Source organism: Engraulis encrasicolus, chromosome 14 (genome assembly GCF_034702125.1).
Source record: "Engraulis encrasicolus isolate BLACKSEA-1 chromosome 14, IST_EnEncr_1.0, whole genome shotgun sequence".
Taxonomy (NCBI): domain Eukaryota; kingdom Metazoa; phylum Chordata; class Actinopteri; order Clupeiformes; family Engraulidae; genus Engraulis; species Engraulis encrasicolus.
The window spans coordinates 30,029,395-30,051,334 of NC_085870.1; the positions used below are offsets into that span (position 1 = coordinate 30,029,395).

Below are 21,940 nucleotides of genomic sequence, written 5' to 3' on the forward strand. Positions count from 1 at the left end.
CCCCTATCAGCCTAAATTATTAAGTGTGCTCTATTGTGGCTGGGGATGAAACAGCTGCTTTCAATAAAGTGAAGTGTTTTGAGTGAATTGCATTACACTGACGCCACAGGCGCTAGTCTGTGAATATGTTGTGTCTTTTCAAAAGCTTCTCCTGACTTAGGGTCTCCCTTATATCTGCTCTGTCCTTTATAGTTCCACTGAAAGTCAGTCGAGTTTGCCTCTGCTCAGGGATATGATTAGCCGTTTCTCTGAGTAGGAGGTGACATTTAGAGCTTTAATCCTACCGAATGAATGATTCAGAAGATGACAGAACATAATTAAGACGTCTGTCACTTCTGCCCACTGCACTGCATCTGCATGTACCCTGTCATTTTCACAAAATGGATCCATGCGCTGAGATGAACGGATATGGTTATCCTTTTATGGAAGCATTTATTGCATCTACATAATAGGTTTATGTTGACTCAGATGCACTTACGTAGCTTTTGGTCCCCAGTCGAAACTTATTTTTCTTTTTCTATCTATAGAAAATCATTCCGCTGTCAATTTAATCATAAAAATTGAGGACAGTCAAATCCTGCATTACTGCATTGTTTCTCCATACCTACCCTGCAGTGCATACAGCGTCTCTAGATTGAAAAAGAACCAGATAAATGGTCTATGCGTTCGTCCATTATCTGGGGTAAACATATGTGTAAAACAGTCATTTCCCCTGAGTGTGCTGAGGATAAGCCATCAAACGGTTGGCTTGTGTGGATAATCCCACTACCCTACTCACTGTCATTACCAGTCTACTGTGAGAGAGTGGCCTCCACTGGTTGCATGCTCCAAAATATATTTATTTCCTTATTTTCAAGGCAGCATTTTTGTAGAATATGGCCAAACTAAGGTGTACGATTCTCTTCTTTTGTGTGGCACTTGTATTATATCCATTGCATGGTTTCCCTCAACATTTTACAGTTCAGGTGGCCACCTTGACAACAACCACTTACCGCCTTGACGTTTGCTGAATAGATGACGATATTCAATTGGGAATGTAGTTGGTTGCTTTGCCAACAAATATATAAGCCATTTATTTTTGCTTTACATAGGCCTACATTAATGCCGTATGAAACTGCACAACATAGTCTTTCATATTATGATAGCCACATGTGTCTTGTGAAAGCCACTTCTAAATTTGCTCCAACGCCACTATGGAGGAGCAGAAGAAGGACATTTTTGCTTTCAACCTGTAGGAGGAAACTTATTGAGGCTTTAAGTGAGCACTATAATGGATTTGATCCCAGTCCCTCAAACGGCTTCTCCTAAGAGCACTACAGGTTGCACTGAATGATTGCCTGACAATGAAGCAGCACAAGGAAATGGCTGTGCTGACTGTGCTGAAACAAGGTGCTGTTAGCATCACACACCCCTCTCCTTACTTTAAGGACTGGCTTCAGTGCCAGTCAGACACCCTGTGGCAGCCTAGGATGTTGTGGTAAAATAGGAGATGGGCAAACTGTGCGTTTCACGATCACTTGGCACGCTGTATGGCACAAGATCTTTTAATGCCCTTTGACATAGTACCAGATATAAGTTTGTTGTTATCAAAATCCCAGTGACCAAGTCATAATGTCAAGACTAAATGATAAATACTGTGTGTAATGTTGTGGTACGGTAATAACATGGTAGTAAAGCTTCTTCAAGGAATAGTGGGGCATTCCGCTGATGGAACGCTGCACATTGTTAGGCTTCAGAGATATTCTCTCTTATGTATGTTTGGGCAATGTCAGTGGTTTCGGAACAATGAATGACACAGTCTGATTTTAGGATAATTAATTTTGTATTTGACATATTAATTGATTAATAAAGTAAATGCACTCTCTGTGAATAATCTGTCCTCTGATGTGGATTTACATTTTAACTCTCTTGTGTAGGCCTATCCCATTCGCTTAAACCCTGGCCATGGCCCAGTAAAAGGTCCGAAGTGATGTGAGCGTGAGCTGAACTTAACCTGGCTTTAGTGGTGACCTCTGATTGTCCTCTGGACCTTCTGTTTCCGGCCGGGTGAGGGGAGGCAACCCCAGTGTGAGATAAATGCAGATTAGCCCTCCTAGTCGCATCCAGCCACAAAGCTATCGCTAATTACATTATCACAACCCAATGGAGATGTTATTGTTATTGTTTTTTGCAAGTTTCTGACACAAAGGCCTATGGTAAACATCAACAACATAGGCCTATGTATCACATGCTAGCAAAAAAACATTGTCAATGAAACACCTCCATTGATTTGTGTTGATGTTACCTAATGATGGGTTTGCGCCGGTATCTAGACACAAAGCCATTAAAGCTGTGCATAGAATATAAACATATCCTAATATTAATGTGGAATCAATGTGGAAAGGTATGACAGGTTTAATCTAAATGGTGCAATTGCATGTTCTGTAAAATGTCTGTGAGCACATGTAAATGGCTTACAAGATTATTTATGAAATGTCAGTGTAACCTTTATGAAATATGCATTTCTCATGTTGTTGTGTTGAACGCAGCCATCATTTACAAGTAATCATAAGGGAGGCATCATAAGCAGATTTTGCCATATTTCTCTCATATTTCTCTCAGTTCATCTTCATATGGGTGCTGAAAACACTAGCAAGCAATCAAGGAAATGAGCTGTCGCCGGTAATCATGTCAGTGACAAGAGGAAAGGACAGATTTTACACTCATGGGTATAATTTCTGCTCCCTAACGGCAGGTGAAGTGTGCCAGCACCACCACCACCACCACCAGTGCCGTGTGTCCCGCTTGGATGATGCAATCCGCGCTTGTGTTTTGGTAACAGTGGGCCCCCAAACCCCACCCACCAAAACCCCCAAACCCATGAAAAAAAGCGCCATCTCACTGGCTTATGGCCCCATCCATCATTTATGTATTCATTCCGCTATATTAATATTCATAACACCCAAAATGGCAACCAGCCAAGAGTGTGTTTATGGGGGCTGCTGGGACTGTCCCAGGGGACTGGTGCCTGTAGACAAAGCTAAGTGCGCACAGTAAATGGCAAGTCAAATATCTCTGCCGGTCTCTGTGTCTCTTCCCCTTTGCCAGTTTTCAATAAAGGGACTGCTTCATAGCAGCTCATGCAGTCCGCTGTGCAGTGGCAGGGAAAGAAGTGGAAGAGGGAGGAAGTAGAGGGGAAAGGCGATGGGGTGGGGTGGGGTAGAGTGGAGGAAGCCCTGTGCTTTGGCTGGAAGGGTCCAATCATAGACATACTATACTTTACATGGGGCCAGGTTCTGGGGGCATGAGAGGTGGTAGGAGGGGGGAGGTTGGCGAGCAGGGCAGGGTAGGGCAGGGCAGGGCAGGGCATGCTCCTTGGCAGATGCTTGTGCGGTGGGTGGGAGGTTGGCTAGGTACAATAGTGCCTCAGGTGGCCGAGGTAGATTTCCCCCTCCCTGACACGCAAGAGTGTGCCCATTGCCCAGCCCTGGCCTCCCCCTCCTCCACACACCAGCGAGTGTGTGTGCCCAGCCCAGCCCAGCCTGCTGGCCAAGCCCCGCAGCCCTGCTGGGCCCAATGGGGAGGAAATGCCTCCTAAAAGCCTCATTAATATGAAACCCGATCTGTCAAGGGGCCCACATATTGACGCTTGGCACATACACAGACATGCACACATGTGCACATGTGCACACACACACCAAACACACTTATGCATGCATGCATGTATGCATGCATACACACGCTTTGACATGCACACACATACACATAATTTATAATCATGTGTGCATGCATTCTCTCTTTTGGTTTCTTTATGTCTCTCTCTTTCTCTCTCTCTCTCTCTCTCTCTCTCTCTCTCTCTCTCTCTCTCTCGCGCTCTCTCTCTCACACACGCACACGCACATTCACACATACACTCACACACTCACACATACACACATACACACACACACACACACACACACACACACACACACACACACACACACACACATACAGAAGCTATTTCTCTGCATGCATGAGCACATCCCTCCATGGTTGTCAGCTCTTAGAGGCAGCACTCATCTCATCGGACACTGTGTCCTACTCCCTGCCCTCCACACATCCAGAGGCTGGCGGCTGGTCAAGCCTTTGTTCTCCCTACTGGCCGTCACACAAGCAGCCATTGATGGCTAAGGGTCCTGTAATTATTAGTCAGAGTGTCTGTGTTGAGAAGCTCATTGTTGTTGACGTATAGCAGTACTACTGGTGCCACCAATGGGGTCAAACTGTTTGGAATAGCAAGCTTTGTTGCTGTGTCATTTTGTGAAGTGCATTGTATGTTTTAACATGATTATACAGGAAGCTTTTATGGCCAGTTTGTCAATGTTTATTAAACAAGCCATTTTAGGATTCCATTTGGTGTTGTGAGGTACAACTAGCATAGAGACAGAACTGTGTTTATTGACAAAATCAAGTTACTTGTGGCTGTAATGTCTACATAATTGCTGTAAGTTAATTTTCTGTGCTATATTAGTGTGTCATTGCTTATGTGGCAAATTATGAAGCTCTTTACAAATTATGCATAGCCTACATCATTTGCATACTAGTCTACTATGACTGTTTTGAAGAGCATTTGTTATGGCAGAACAATGCCTTTTACCAACCCGCAGTGCATAAATACAATATGCTGCATCAAAGGCATTACGATATCAAACTTTTCATCACTTCTGATATGGTAAACCATCCATACGGTTTCACATATCAATAAAACACTTAACAGCTGCTGTTGCTGCTGCTTTTTGTCGCATCACTGGCACAGATTTTCCTTTTCATGTATTTCAAAGAGAAACCCTTTTCTGTACTTCCTTGTTCAAGTGAATTTGACTGACATGTAAATCAAAGGTGTTTTTTACTGTAAATAGCACCTGTAGAACATATGCTGTTTGCAGCACCCTTCCATCATTTAGCAATTGGCACTGAAATATAGTGCATGATGCCATGAATATGAAAGAAGTAGCTTTTGATCAACGCTGACCTCTACCATGTGCACAGTGTTCTTTGCCCAGTCAGAGCAGCACATATGGTGATTCCATGCCTGGGCAGCTTCAGTGTGATGTGGCGTTGGAGAGAGATGGTTCTCTGCCTTTTAGTATTGCACGGCACGGATCTGGTTCATCTGTTATCTCACTATCACATTCATATCTATGACTTTCACTAAAGTTAGCCTACTCATACTCTCTCTACCCTCTCTCTGTGTCTCCCCTCTCTGCCTCTCTATCTCGCTTTGCCTTTACTCTTTCCTATCTGTTTCTCTCCTATTGTTCTTCCCCCCTCTCTGTCTCTCTGTCTCTCTCTCTCTCTCTCTCTCTCTCTCTCTCTTTCTCCCCTCCCTCCCTCTCTCCATATCCTTAAGTCTCCTGCTCAGGGCTCTAAATTAACTTTTTCCACCACCAGCCAATTTGGCTAGTGGACATTTTTTCTTACCAGCCAAACAGAAGTTCAACAAGCCATTTTTTTTATCTCGCCAAAATAAACTATGCTTTAGGCTAGTCTTTTTTTTTTTTTTTAATTATGGTCATTTTGTTCAACTATTTCTACAACACAGATACACCATAGGCCTGCATAAGCTACTATATGCCTACATAATAAGCATATTATAGGCTATATATTTTTTTCATTATTTTTTAACTTCTGCTTTATTTTTTACTTTCATTACTTAGGCATAATCAATTTGATTAGTTTTTGTTCAATTCCTCTGAAAACAGCTGAATCACATCACACAAGCCACTCACATAACAGACCTTTAACATACAGTAACCAAGCACACAGCTTAACACTACAAAACCTCACATAGGCCTACGCACACCCCAAGGAAGGAGAAGAGATGAGAGGAGAGAGGAGGAGCTCTTCTCTACCATGCGCAACAAAATGACAAGAAGTAGTTTAACTAAAAGTAGGCCTAAATAATATCTCGGGAATATTCGCTTCCGTTGTTACTTCGACAGCTTCGTCGTTGGTTGTTTTTTTTTTCTTTCCGATGGCGTGGGCTTTCCAACTTAGTTGCGCCAGGACTCGGAACATTTCAGAAGACAACTGAACTGACAGCTACGGTCACACTACTCTGACAGTCAGCTCTCCTCCTCTGCCCTTGTCGCGATTTCGTTCCACAGCCACTCATTTTTAACGTCACTATTATTACTGTTACAATTACTACTACCATTCACCAAAGCACGTCCTTGCGCTAACCCCCGCCACATTCTCATCACTCGCACAAAACATAGTCTACAGAGCAGAAGTAGCTCTATGCATAATCTGCGTAACTCCTGTTATTGAAACGGCCCAGGGCCTCGCTGCTTCAAAAATGCAGCCTGTTACAGCAATGTTCATATAGCAGTAGTGACGTTAAAAAGGTTGTAGCGAAAGCGACGAGAGCATAGGAGGAGAGCTGCCTGTCAGAATAGTGTGAGCGCAGTTTAGCTGACAGAATGTTTTCAATCCTGGCGCGCGCAACAGCATGGAGTTGCCGCTCGCTGCACTGGAAAGCCCACTGTGGGAGGCTACGTCGTGACGCTAGTGTCCATGGGTAATGTAGGAAATCTCGCCGTCTAACGTTCGTCAGAGCAGCGGTTTACCGTTCATAATTTACTGTACTCGGAACTACTAGCCAAATTGGCGGGTAGGTATTTTTTTCTACTAGCCAAAATGAATTTTCACCCCTGTTTGGCGTGTTGGCGTGTGTTAATTTAGAGCCCTGCTCCTGCTACTGCATGTCTTCACTGTCTGCTGTGTTTGAGGTGAGGATGAGGGCAAGCTGATGATCCGGTTTGCTGGCGGCTGGCTGCCCCTCACCTGCGAGCTGTCTGCTGAACCAGCAAAGTCCCTTATGTCATTACATTCTTACAGCACACACACTTCCATTTGAAAGACACTACAGACAAAGTTTGCAAAACCATAATAGCATGATAGCATCAGTCAAACCAAGGTATAGCACAAAATCATACCAAGGTAGCGCAGCAAAGTGCACAAACATTAGTATTATAGTGAATGAAGGATGAATCACCGCACACTGGTATCTTTGCTGGTAGTTTATTTGGTGAACAACGCGTTTCGCTATTAACGTGTTGTTCACCAAATAAACTACCAGCAAAGATACCAGTGTGCGGTGATTCATCCTTCATTTACTTGGATTACTCTTACTGCATATCACCAGCACCTGGACAGTGGTTGTGCACAGGGACGTTACTTTGATTAGTATTACAGTATGCACATCATGATACATCCACACCAACACTCATCCCTACCCAGCAACATCCCACTAGCTGCCGTGGCGGGCCTTATTCAGGTGACGTCACACAACTTTGTTTCAATGCAATCGAAGCATGTATAAGTAAAATCCAGAGGCATAGATATACAATTACACTCTACTGCTTTCGAAATCAGTAGTCGTTTACCGGCTTTGTTTGAAAACGGTTTGCAAAAAAGGCCTATTCCTCCCATCCCAACCACTCCGCTTGGAGGCGTGTCTCCTGCTTGTCACTCTCTCTGCAGCTTGCCCACAGCCAATCTCAGCATTTCCACTATGCTTAATGCCAGTGCGTGAGTGTTTGAGTTCTCTGTGCGGAATGCGGGGTCTCTCTGTTGGTCCACCTCCGGAACTTGACTGTCTGACTCTGAGGACAGGCGAGTGGTTGGGAGTGCCAGGGGGTTACTCGTGGGACTCGTGAGTCAAGCGGTTTGCTTTAGAGAGGTTTTTATTAGTGAGTGAAGCCTAATTAAAGTGAAAATATATATATATATATATATATGTAAGGCTAATTTCACAGCCTCTGCGTGACCAGAGCTGATATGAGGTAGAGCCTCCCGCTCCAGCTGCAGATTGCAGCCCGGCTGCCTCCTCCTGAGCTGTTTTAGCTTCCTCTGCTTCCGTCTCTCCCCCCCCCTCGTCTAATTTAGCTGCCTTTAGGCCGAGGCCCGGGCCAACAAAAAGTGGCCATTTGACCCCTTGTCTGTCTGTGTATGCGCACGCGTCTGTGTTTTTTTTTCTACCTTACAATCAACTGGAGAGCACAAGATCCTTTAAGGCACATTCTCCACTAATGAAGCGGTATTTTCGGAAGCTCGAGCTAATCCCTCTGCCCTGTCCCCGGGCCTAAACGGCCGTCCGATGACGGGAGCAACTAGCGCAGTGGTGGTGGACGCGAAGCCTCAAGACCACAAAACAAATTAGTCGGAGGAATTGGTCGGGACTTTTTGTTTTCCTTCCTCATGAAGAAGTTTATTAAAAGGCTTTAACTGGAGCTCCATAATTACAGAGCAGAGGCCTCGGCTATGGTTTCAGGGTTAGGAGAAGAGAGGGAGGAGAGAGAGAGAGAGAGAGAGAGAGAGAGAGAGAGAGAGAGAGAGAGAGAGAGAGAGAGAGAGAGAGAGAGTGTGTGTGTGTGTGTGTGTGTGTGTGTGTGTGTGTGTGTGTGTGTGTGTGTGTGTGTGTGCGTGCGTGCGTGCGTGCGTGCGTGCGTGCGTGCGTGCGTGCGTGCGTGCGTGCGTGCGTGCCTGTCAGGAAAGTCAGAACCCTGTGAAAGAGATATTTATGAGAGAGAGAGAGAGAGAGAGAGAGAGAGAGAGAGAGAGAGAGAGAGATAGAGAGATAGAGAGAGAGAACAAGTGTGTGTGAGAGAAAGAGAGAGAGTGAGAGATATAGAGTCAGAGAGTGACAGAGAGAGAGTGCATGGCCTGGGCTGATCATGGTCATGGGGTTTGTGTCTTGTGCTGCCTGGTGTGGGGATGGCAAGTCTAGGGGGACTGGCTGCCGTAACGCACGCTCCAAGTCAAAGCCACGCCGCTAGAAAGCCGAGGGATAAAACAATACCAGCGTCCGCTTCATGCAGTCGCTAATCCTAATCCTTAAGATCACTGTGATCACTACATGGACAGATGGATAGCCATGAGACTGGTAAACTTCTCTAAACACTGAGAGGTTTTTAGTCGTACCCAACAGGTTGGCTTTTAAGGCTCACTGGGTATGTTTACTTAGCTTGGCTATAGGACTGGTCTTTTTGTTTACCATTTTCCGGTCCTTAGTTTTGGAGTTGGGATAAAAACTCAACAGATCCAGGTTGGCGGATTATAGCTCTACTATGACCAAATCTGTGGTTCTTGTAGTAGAAAGTAATCTGTGCTTTGATATAAAACATAGCCAAACTAAGCACATTAGCTGATGAAGGAATTTTCAATTGCATAATCCACATTGGCACAGGAGTTCACATCAAAGGTGGAATTCAGTTTATGAAACTCTATACTGGCGGCAGTTGAAAAAAGAATTAAAAGTCACCATTCAACTTTGACATAATCAACTAAAACGGAGATTACTTTTGGAACTTTACAGCTGACCTTTATTAATAATAACACAGTATTACAGTTCAAAACTTTGAAGACCGATGCTTTAGTTACCCACAGTGTAAGATACTGCATGCTGTCATAATAATTGGTGGTATTGTACATAATGTGCTTCATACTTTGCTCTTACCATAAACCAAAGTTGGCAATTTGTTGTAAAAAAACACTAGATCCTAGTTAGACAGATAGAAATGTAGAGTAATAAAAATGTAATGACACGTGTCACAGCTAATTAGAGTCCTAAATGAAGGGAAACCCCAGCCCATGGTAATTATGTCATGAAATGTGCTGTCTATTGTGCCTTCAGAGGTTATGCCTCACTTGTGTTAACTGAAGACGTGTCAGGGCGTGTTTTACATACCAGGCCTGACAAATTATTGTCCTGTCCAGGAGTAAGTTCTCAGCTTTGGTCCCTATCAGCAAAACACGTGAACCCCAGGACAAAAAGCTTTCAACATCAACTGTTTTAGACAAATACCTAAAAAGAGTGCACATATCCCTCAGTACAAAAACATTCTTAAAATGCTGTCTAGTTTAGCCATGTGAATGCTGAGTGCTGCGAAACTACTCCCTCGAGGGAAATTGATGAGGACACACACACACACTACTCAATAACAGGTGGGGCTGAGCTTTGGACTGTTGAGCACTAATTGTACAGCAGGGGTATGCGTCATAGGGGAGGAAGAGGGTGGAGAGAGAGACGTGTGAGTGAGCAATGGGGTGTGGTAGTGGGGGGGTTTATGCACTGCGGAGAAGGTGGAGCAGAGAGGCGGGAACATCTATAGTGGGTGACGGGAGAGCGTGTCTGTTCAGTGTCCTTCCACGCACCGCACCGCCCCTCTGTTCAGCAGCATCCATCCCTCCAGGTGTGAGGACAGGAGGGAGGCACGTACCGTACTGTAGGAGTGACTCAGCAAGGCAGCGAACAGTGAAGCCTGCCAGCCTGCCTGCCAGCCTGCCAGCCAGCCTTTTTGATTGAGCGCCGACTTCTCTCTACAATGCACAACTCTATAGCGTTAGCTGCAGGAGCTGTGCCGGCCGGGGCTTGAAGGAGAGTGAGTGAGGTAAGCCAGACTCTTCCTGGGGGCCGAGGGGGATGATGCCCGTGTTGGTGCTGTGAGGCGGGGGGGGGGGTGGGGGGGGGGGGGGGGGGGGGGGGGGGGGGGGGGGGGGGGGGGGGGGGGGGAGTGTCTCACTGCAGGTTCTGACTCATCCGCTGGCTTCCGGCTGTCTGGGCTGTCTGAGGTGCGCTGTCGTCTCCACAGGTTGGAGCCGGTGGGTTTGAGACGTGCTGGGCTGATGATGAAGATAGAATGTTGTTGAGCATTAGTGAGAATAGAATCTATTGCTGTCAACAATGTGAAGTGGCAAAAACAGGAATGATCTCTTGGTAATAGAAAGGAAAGGTAATTCTACATTCCAAACACAGATGATTGTGATGGATGGATGGTGAAATCAGGTTAAACTAAAGTTTTAAAGTATCTGTTGGCTTTGTCAAGGTTAATAATGAATTGTAAACTGTGTATATTGATGTGTTTTCTGCCTTAAGAGATTAGACTAGGAGGCTGAATGTTGTTTTGGTTTACCACTGACATAGTCATGGCATGAACGCAGGCATCCCAAGCCTGTAAAATGTCAATGTAATGCATTTGAAGAGGACACAAGCCCCAGCACAACTCTGGGATAACATCTTAGACATTTTTACAGAAACAACTTAATTTAATTCTTTTTGCTAGACAATAATGTGCCATTTATTTTCTGATTTGCGCGGGTTATATTAAATAAGTCTCTGAAGTTATTTAAGCTCAATCCGTGGGCAATTTCAAAAGAAAGCAACGGAGGAAAGGTCATCTCATTGCTCTTCGCAGCCTGACAAATTGTATGTGACTTGATTGGATCTGACAGCAATGCAAATGAATTGCCAGTGATGTGGAGCATGGTGGGCTATTTTAGAAAGGCAGCCTGCATCACTGCTGCTCAGGCAGCCCTGTGTTGGAGCCAGAGAGGAGGTCAGCAGCACATGCTATGCTCAGACCACAGAGTGTGCAGCAGAGCAGCGATATACTATATCGAGTTTTTCATTTAACCACAGCCTCCTCTGAGGCATCAAACTGCACAGCGTAGCATAGGCTGATTGGCTACTTAGCTGCCAGTTCGCTACAATGACAGTGGCCCGGGGCTGTTTTCGGCTCAATAAAAATAGCTATAGCTTGTTCATCCAGTTCCCAAGGTTGTTGTTATTACTTAGTCATGCCATACCTCTGACCACACCATGTGATAGTGTTATGGTCCGGGACTGTCATCATCACATGTTGTTCTGGATATTTTGTCATTTGTAGTGAGGCAGTCCATGGCCCACAGTCTCTATTGAGTATTTTAAGATAATGCAAAACTGCACTTGGATCAAGCAGCCTTTGTTGCTATGTGTAGAAATTGTGAAGTAGGGCTTAGCTTACAGTAAACTATGTGTATGTGGTACAAAGGTATCCTGAAAAGTGATGTTTTTAGATTTCGGCTGCTGAATGAAAATGTCCATAAGTCCTGGCATTAGGATCCCTAACCCTAACCCTAACCCCTAACCCTACGTTTTGTAGGCTATTTCAAGCGGGGACTGACTGACACCTCTGTAGAGGGTCTTCGGTTTGTTATCAAAGCAAAATTGTATTCCATTGCGAACTTGCGCAGGTAGATAAAACAGTATGAAACAATGTTGTTTTGAAAACATTTGCTTACTATTTAAAGATGTTGCAATCATGTGTTGTAAATGGAAACACTAAATAAGGTACGGATTGTAAAACTGTTGTTGATACCACTTGATATAGGCCATCGAATTTTGTCTCTACATAGGCTACAGCCTGCACAAGTGCAAAACGGATAGTGTAGGAAGTATGGATCCTGCACCAATAAAGAAAGGCCTGGCTGAACAGCAATGTGTTGTAGGCCTACGTGCACTTTGCGCCAGGTGCAGCGGATGTTATGGAGACGAAAACAAGCGGTTTAGAGCAGCACTCATTCATTTTCTCCTATTCAGACCATTCAGATAGGCCCGATAGCAGAGCTTTTATCTCTGTGATGCCGCCACGTCATCTCCGAGATGGCTATCTTTTGTGTCCCATTATCACTCCGTCTCTGCCATCTACCCTCTCAAGTTCAATTGAGGACGCCGCAAAGAAAATAGATCAAAATGGATGAGGACGCTTTTACACACCTGAGAGTGCTATTGACATGGGGAATTACGCGAAATGAGAACCACCTGCTCCGGCCTTGCTTGTAGTAACTCTTACCAAATTCCAATATGACAAGATAAAATAAAATAAAAACTTAGGCTACATGACTATAAATCTGATTTAAAAAAGCGTAGAAATGGGCCACTTTTAGTATGGGCCATGTACAGTTATTAAGCACACACATAAGCACATTCCCTTTACAATGTTTGGAGTACACGGAATGTGCAAGTGCATGTGTGGCTTACTTATTTAAGAAGGAAAATGAGGACTGCTCCAATATATAGTATGTGCCATATAGAAATGATCCATGTAGAAGTCCATGTAGTTTTTCATTTTATATTTTCTTTTCCCTATGGGGCATGAGTGGCAGTGATATGATAGGCAGGCACTAGGACCAGTAAGGATTCGGCACAGTTGTGCAGTCAGATTCAGGAATCAGAGCATGTTTCTCTTTTTTATAGTTAATGCTCAGCTCAGACCCAGTTCTGCTCAGGGCTCCTCAGAATAATGTCAGTTCAATCAGTGGCACCGCGCACACGCATGCACACACACACTGACCTATATCGCTCTTTACTCAGGGCTGCGATGTGCAGGAAAACAGAAAGCGACGTGACCCAATAAGACTAAGAACTGTGCTGTGCTGCCTCGATGTGTTTGTGTTGCCCAAATCCCCTCTGTCTTTGGTTGTTTCAGACCAGAGCTTTGTGTGCGCGAGTGTGTGTGTGTGTGTGCGTGCGTGCGTGCATGCGTCTGTCTGTCTGTCTGTCTGTCTGTCTGTCTGTCTGTCTGTCTGTCGGTCTGTCGGTCTGCCGGTTTGCCGGTCTGCCTGTCTGCCTGCCTCTATGTGTGTGTGTGTGGTCTGAAATAACTCTCTGAAGCCAGGGCTTGTAATCAACTTGACTAACTGTGTGTCAGTGCAATCAAAGTATGGGTGAATGGTGCCTGAGCGAGTTATGATGTCTTGATGGTGTTGGGTTTATGACTCACTTCCTGAGTGGTGTTAGTTTGCCTCCGGGCCTCGGGGCATTTTGATCCTGGTTTCGAATTAAGTTGGCCTACGTAAAAGAATGCTTTAAACAGTTTTGTGATCGCGCTAAGTTGTGAAATACGTACTGGAACAACTGTAGGATCTCACAGTTATATTCCCATTATTTCTCTTACCTTCTGTGTGTGCGCATGCGTACGTGTGTATGTCTGCGTGTGTGTGTGTGTGCGTGCGTGTGTTTGAGAGATAGAGAGAGAGAGAGAGAGAGAGAGAGAGAGAGAGAGAGAGAGAGAGAGAGAGAGAGAGAGAGAGGATTTTACATTGCATCTGCTTTTCAGACTGTGCAATTAACATTTCAGCGTAGTTTATCATCCCTTTAACAGGGACATTGTTGACCCCCCTCTCACTCACAACACAACACACTCTCTCAACCTTAACCCCTTAGCACAGAGCCTATGTAATAACCTTACTGTCACCAAAATTGTAATGCTATTTCTTAATCTGTTACTTAAGGCTCTTGGTACTGTTATAGCAATGTTGTTATAATGTAGTTGAGTATTTTCAGCAAATAGTGAATAGGCCCGCCGGTGACCCCATCTGCAGGAAGAGGCTACACCCTGCAACTTAGGCCTACACCTCTACGACTCCAACACCACACAGTACAATGACAACCACCATACAATAGCCTACTACATTTCATTGAACCAGACCGATGGTAAACAAGCACAGTCATTGGAGCCCATATGGGTTCGAATGCAAGTATAGCTAACATCATGTAAATGAGAATAGTATTAACTTACTGTTAAACCTACACAGAGCGATAAGCCCAGCCCAGGTAAAGATGTTGCCCCACTTTCTTAGCAGACTTGTGTTATAATGGAGTGAATACATAGACTATAATGGATTTGAATAATTGGGTTTAACACTATTTTCCACCCTATCTCTCAGTCTGTTTTGCATAATATCCTTCTATTCCTCGATACATTTAAATAAAATCTCTGTGTATGATAATTTGAATTTAATCTATCCGGGGGCCAATACAATGTCGCTTGCATAACCACCACATTACCTCCATGTCACTCTAGTGGAAGATTGGATTTAAAAATAGAAGGAAAAATAGAAAATAAATTGTGTTGCTGATTCTGTCTGATTTTCCCTACTGTACACTGTTGATCCTCCAGGACACACACACACACACACACACACACACACACACACATACACACACATACACACACACACACATACACACACACACACACACACACACACACACACACACACACACACACACACACACACACACACACACACACACACACACACACACACACACACACACACACACACACACACAGAGTAGTAGTAGTGTTAGGTAATGCCTAACTCCCTACGTCCAACTTTATTCCTCTTTTCATTCCCTGACTGGCTGGAGATTATTGCTGTATTTGAAGTAGAGCTCTAATCTACAGTATACTAAGGACATCAGCAGCTCCCCAAATCGAGATTTTGGGCTCTGTTATAAATTTTTCTCTCCCTTTGATGGCAAAGTAGTCCTACAAAAGTACTCCGGCATGATAAAAATTAGCGAAAAATGGGGCGGAAAAAGAGGCACAATAGCTTTCCACATGCTCTGTTGTGCCCAAGTAGATTGCATCCCCTAAGGCAGTGGTTCTCAACCTTTTTTGAAGAAACGCCCCCTTGGCCTCATCACAAGCCTCCCAAAGCTCCCTTGAAATCATCATACGACTGACAACGCCCCCCTTAGTATTAAAACATGAAATGGACTAATGCCCCCCAATGGCAACTAAGCACCGCCCTCTCTGAACTGTATTCTTCTCAACGTCCTCCTAGAGCTCCCCAATGCCCCCTGGGGGGCTGTACCACCCCCGTTGAGAAACTCTACCCTAAGGCATGCCCCTACGCTCTCTTGGGATAAACAAGACAGCCTGCTGCTGTGAGTGACATTTCCAAACTGATGGCTGCCGTGACTTTTTGCTTCACTGGAAACTTTCTAAGAAAAGAGCAGCGCGAGGCTATTGGCTAGCCGCATGGGTTTATGGGTGCGGATCCCACACTGGGCTGCCCTGAGGCTGTCTCTGGGAAAAGCATGACCTACCGTTGATGATGATGAAGAGGAAGAGGAGTAAGATGAGGAGAAGGAGGAGTAAGAGAATAAAGGGTTTGATGATGATGATGATGATGAGGAGGAGGAGCAGGAGTAGAATAAGGAGGTTTAGGAAGAGGAGGAGGAGGAGGAGGAGGAGGAGGAGGAGGAGGAGGATGATGATGATGACGAGGAGGAGGAGCAGGAGGAGGAAGAAAAAAAGTCGTTTGATGATGATGCCTTTGGTCCCATGTGATGGGGTTAAATGGTTATGCGTACAGGCTTGTAGAGGGAAAGTGCATGTTATTGTTTTTCTTGTACTGTGATGAATAGATAAAGAAGAATAGAACAAAGCACCCAAAAAAGGAAAGACAGAATGGAAGAGACCGAGAAAGACAGAGACAGAGAGACAGACCTTTGTTCTTGAAAAAAAGATGAGAGAGATTGAAGAGAGAGAGTGCTGACAGAAGGAAGACAGCGGTGCAGTGTCACTACATGAGATGTCATAGATAACAAATATCTCTTTCACAGGGTTCTGACTTTCCTCTCTCTCTCTCACACACACACACACACACACACACACACACACACACACACACACACACACACACACACACACACACACACACACACACACACACACACACACACACACACACACACAAGCTCTCTCTCTCTCTCTCTCTCTCTCTCTTTCTGTCTCTCTCTCTCTCTCTCTCTCTCTATCTTGCTCGCTCTCTATCTTTCTTTCTCTCTCACACAGACACTCTCTCTCTCTCTCACAGACACACAGACACAGACAGACACACACTAAAACAATACTTCAGCTGTAATACATCTCAACAAGACCACTGACTGCAGACAAAGCACCACTGTGAGGAGGAGAGTGGAGTGCAGGTGAATGAGGTGTGGAGCGTTACCGCTGTTGACAGTGTATGAGGTGAGGTTAAGAGTTTGCCAGTGTCAGCTGTCACAACTTATCACCTCCAGTACACTCGCTCTGTCTCCCAGAGGCTTTCCAGCATTCAGTCACTGATGGCCTGCCTGGCACGCCATTGGCTGCTCGTCTGGTCAGATGACCAGTCCTCCCCAGACCTTTGGCGTATGGATAATGTGTAAGGCCACTGTGACACCATCTCTCCTCCACCATTAGGATTTGTTCAGGTAACCTAGTGACCCGCTTTTTGTGTTTCAACAAGTCTCTGCTGGGAAGATTATGCGCTTGTTACTCAAGCATGAGTGTCCAAGGCACCAGAACGAGATAAGGACCTCTTTCAAGTTGGACTATCTCTATGATCCTGGTAGGTCTGTAAAACACACTTTGTGGCCTATAACTAACACTAACCGGGTCATCTTTGGCAAAAACGCTCGCTTTGAAAAATCCCCAACACTACATACAATCAAAGGTTTGTTTATTGTAACTCTCTTAACGCAGATGGGGTCGCTAGCGGGCCTATTCACTATTTACTGAAGATAACTACATCATAACAACATTGCTATGACAGTACCGAGAGGCGTAAGTAACAGATTAAGACATGGCCATTACAATTTTGCTGACAGTAAAGTTATAACACAGGCTCTGCGCGCTAAGGATAAACTAACACACACACAGACCAGGAGATGTAACTTGAAGCCCATGTCCAGTAGACTGTTTACCTCCCAAGCATCAGTAGTTTTATTAGGCCTGCTCCAAATTTGGTGGAGAGAAATGTAAACCAGATCTGGAAAAGAAGTTCTATATGTGATTTTTTTTGTTTGACATATTCAGACAAAAGGGTTGTAACATCTTGAAGGACCTCCCGTCCTCAAACAGTTCGCCTCAGAAGCATCAGTAGTCTTGTTGGCCTGGTCCACATTTGGTGCTGAGAAGAGTAAAGTAAACATGTTCTTCCTCCTTGATTTTGAACAAGTTTTGCAGAATGTTTTCATTTTTCTATTTCTGCTCCTCCCTCTCCTCTCTAATTCTGTCCTCTCTTTCCCTTTTCTTTTCATGATTCTGTTTTCCTCTCATGCACCAAACTGATGACCTACCCTCTCTCTCTCTCTCTCTCTCTCTCTCTCTCTCTCTCTCTCTCTCTCTCTCTCTCTCTCTCTCTCTCTCTCTCTCTCTCTCTCTCTCTCTCTGTGTGTCTATGTTTCGACTGTCTATCTGTCTGTACTCTGTATTCCCCCACACTCCTCTGTATTTTGCTTTATTTGTCCACTTTGCAAGTGACATTGGATAAAAGTGCCCACTGCACTCTACAGCTGCATTAAATGTTGTATCTCTCTCTCTCTCTCTCTCTCTCTCTCTCTCTCTCTCTCTCTCTCTCTCTCTCTTCTCTCTCTCTCTCTCTCTCTCTCTCTCTCTCTCTCTCTCTCTCTCTCTCTCTCTCTCTCTCTCTCTCTCTTCACTGTTGTTCACCATCTCGGTATCAGTTTCCTGTCAGAGGCAGAAGACCACTGATCTCCTACAGTATGCTCTTGTGTGGCCAGTGTGGAGCGTATGGTCTGCCTGCCTGCCTGCCTGTGTTGGGTCCAGAGGCGAGGACCTTCTGTCCATCACTCAGTGACACATGTTCACGCGGCCGTGTGCACTTGCTGGCTCTCAGGATGACCCTCCCTCTGCACGCAACGCTGCCAGCAAACTGTTCCAGCCTGTTCAAGGCTTCTGTAAACACACACACACACACACACACACACACACACACACACACACACACACACACACACACACACACACACACACACACACACACACACGCTCATCTCTTTTTCTCTTTCTCTTCCTCTCTCTCTCTCTCACTCTCTCTCTCTCTCTCTCTCTCTCTCTCTCTCTCTCTCTCTCTCTCTCTCTCTCTCTCTCTCTCTCTCCGTATGACGTTCTCTTATTTTGTTTACCACTCAAGCTTTCTCTCCGTCAAGGCCATTTACGCTGTAACTCTCCTGTCCTCCTGTGTTGTTGCTCAGCACTTAACTCCAGTGAAATCTCTAAAACATGCATGAGCTGTTTGCAAATCCCCACTCTCTTATCACCGTCCCCCAAAAAAGCTGCTGGTGCAGGTTATGAGCTCGCCGTGCTTCAGTATACTACATCCATATTGTACTACAGTTTCGGGACTACTGATACTCGTGGCTTACGATCGCCGCCCAAGACGAGAGGATCAGTGTCCCTTTTGTCTTTTTTTAGGTTTTAAGTCTCCAGATTAGTGATAGCCCCATCCTCACCACCACCAGCACCACCACCCCCCCCCCTCAAACTACACTACTGCGCCCATGCAGATTTGCCGTTGCCTTGAACTCAAATGGCCTCCCTCTGCAGTCTTGCCCAATAAAGCTAGCAGGAAAGCCTTTGCCTTGCCTTCCAATTCAATTTGTCCCAATGTGCGCAGCAATTTGCAAAATCCCCTCTTTGTGTGTGTGTGTGTGTGTGTGTGTGTGTGTGTGTGTGTGTGTGTGTGTGTGTGTGTGTGTGTGTGTGTGTGTGTGTGTGTGTGTGTGTGTGTGTGTGTGTGTGTGTGTGTGTGTGTGTGTGTGTGTGTGTATGTGTTTGCACGTGCACGCCTGTGCCTGCATGTGTGTGTTTTTTTGTACTGGATGTGTATGCGACGACTATGTGTGTATGAGGCTGAGCATGTGTGTGCATGTGTGTGTGTACTCTACAGTGGCGTTTGTGATTCCTGTCTTTGTGTCGTCCGTGCCAGGATGAATGATTGACTCTGCAAGGCTGCGGTTATGTAAGCTTTGCATGTGTTGACATAGGGCTCCGATGTGTTCCGGCGTGCCGTGCTGTGCCGTGCCGTCTGGCCCATGCTTGCTCCTCCGGAAAAGCCTCCAACCGGAGATGAACCCTTACAGTACGTCTGGTGGACACAGACAGTTATAGGAGCTAACGGTGGCTAATGGCGCACATGTCCCTCCATTCACCATGTGTAGTATTGACTTGAGTACAACTGTAGCTTTAAATTATAATGAGAGATAAGAGATACGGGCTGCTAATCATGTACATGTCCACCTCCCTTCAGTGTGTTGATTAGGTCAATCACAAAAATGTAGTTTTACAAAAAAATCTGTCTGAGAGTTACAGTTAAGAACTACAGACAGACTGCAAATTTTGCGCTTCCATTTAGCATTCCATTTACATGTGTAATGTCACTGTAACAAGTTGTGCAGAACTATATTGTTAAAAATAGTTTTACAGAAAGCCTATAATGCCATAGAAACATGATGAACCCCTACGCCTGTGTGTACATTAAGAGCTCCAGCTTGCTAATGATGCACGTGTCCATCCTTCATTCAGCATAAGCAATTGTAGCCTCTTTACACAGATCACTCGTTGCTGAAAAGACTCAATTACATCATAACAACATTGCTATGACATTACCGAGAGGTTTCAGTAAGTAATATTAAGACTATTTGGTGACAGAGAGGTTATAACATAGGCTCTGCGAAAAATGGGTTAATATGATGAGTGCAACCATCATTTAGAGTTCTAAAAAGTAGCTTTTCTATGTAAAAATATATATTGTAATTCAGGCCTGATGAGACCTTAAATCTTTCTGACAGTTACTTGTGCCCACTTGTCTGTTTCCATTTAGCATGTGAAATATAAAGGCAATTCTTCTCTTAAGTAATGCTACTAATAACAGTGCCACTGATATTAAGATGAACAATTTGAGTAGAACCGCGGTTTAAAAGTACAGATTACGCTGACTGATGCCCTAAAACAACTGCTTTACAATACAAAATGCAATGGATGTGAGTCCTGAAGGCAGATGAAGTATGTAGCTATTCCCAAGTGAAAGCCATTGTAATGGAACAGGACACTAAAAGCAGTTGTCAGGAATCAGGATAATGGCTAAGTGAGTGCACAGAAAAACACACAGCACCCGTCCCTACTCTATCACTCCCTAATGAAGGCAGCGGAGTGATGGACTATGGCTGAGGTGAAAGAGTGGATGAAGTGTGTGCGTGCGTGCGTGCGTGCGTGCGTGCGTGCGTGTGTGTGTGTGCATGCGCGTGTGTGTGCGTGCCTGTGAGTGTGCATGGGTGCATGCACGTGTGTGTGTGCATTTTGTACTCTTGAGTGTGTGTATTCTTGTGTGTGTTTGTGCGTCCGTGTGTGTGTACTTGCTTGTGTACAGTAAGTGTGTGTGTGTTTTTCCTCTGTAGCCCTTCACGTGTCGGCCTGTCATGTTTCACCCAGGGCTTCAAGGCCGGCACAGCTTGTCCAGTCCAGTCCAGTCCAGTCCATGTGAGGTAGACAGACAGCAGTGCTGTAACGCTGGGGCCCCTCTGTTTGTTTACTATATAGCTGCCTCGGGCCACACAGGGTTACATTAGAGCTATCAGACATCACTTATCAGGCATCAGGCATCACCCGCTCACATACTGCTCTTCAAGTGGGTTGTCCCGTCCGGGACTCTGTCTGTCTGTCTGTCTGTCTGTCTGTCTGTCTGTCTGTCTGTCTGTCTGTCTGTCTGTCTGTCTGTCTGCCTGGGAGCGTAGCGTGGGTGTAGAGTGTAGAGTGTAGAGTAGAGAGCATTTGAGGCAACAGGCTCCTGACCTCTGCTCTCTCTCTCTCTCTCTCTCTCTCTCTCTCTCTCTCTCTCCTCTCTCCTGCTGTTTTTATCTCTTGCACACATAAACACGCATGCATGCTAACAAGCACACGCACGCATGTACGTATGCACGCACACACGCACGCACACACGCATGCACGCATGTACGTATGCACGCACACACGCACGCACACACACATGCACATATGCACAGGGCCACTGACAAAGGACAACCCAGGACAAAGTCATCTGAAAGGGCCCCCTACCCAATACATACAATGTGTCTGGGCCCCCTATCTACCTGGGCCCTGGACAACATACCCCAATCCCCCACCCCCAGTGGGTCTGCACACACACACACACACACACACACACACACACACACACACACACACACACACACACACACACACACACACACACACACACACACGCACGCACGCACGCACGCACGCACACATACACATAGCACATACATCAACACGCGCGCTCGCATTATTCCTCTTCTTTCATCTCCTTTTCCCATACACATTCCATCTCTGTTTCTTGCTGTGCCCTTTTCATTCTGCTCTCCCTCCGTCCGTCTCCTCCATTCCCCTCTCTCCTCTCCCGTGTCTGTGTTTCACTCTCCCCCTTCTATCAGACAGACATTTGCACGCACAGCATGCATTATCCTGTGTACTTCTTTCGGCAAACACATACTTGTCTCGCAGACTCTCCTCCTGACTCC

General features: G+C 45.4%; 1 protein-coding gene across 2 annotated transcripts in view; it reads left to right on the plus strand.

The window, feature by feature from the left end:
• plekha6 (pleckstrin homology domain containing, family A member 6) overlaps nt 1–21,940 on the plus strand; it is a 111,439-nt gene that overhangs the window by 4,845 nt on the left and 84,654 nt on the right. The window contains exon 1 of one of the 2 annotated variants that reach the window (XM_063215386.1): nt 10,188–10,415. The exons of the other annotated variant lie outside the window; for it this stretch is intronic. The gene's annotated coding sequence lies outside the window, so the exon portion shown is untranslated. Of the gene's footprint in view, nt 1–10,187; nt 10,416–21,940 lie in introns of those variants that run through there. 2 annotated transcript variants of the gene reach the window in all.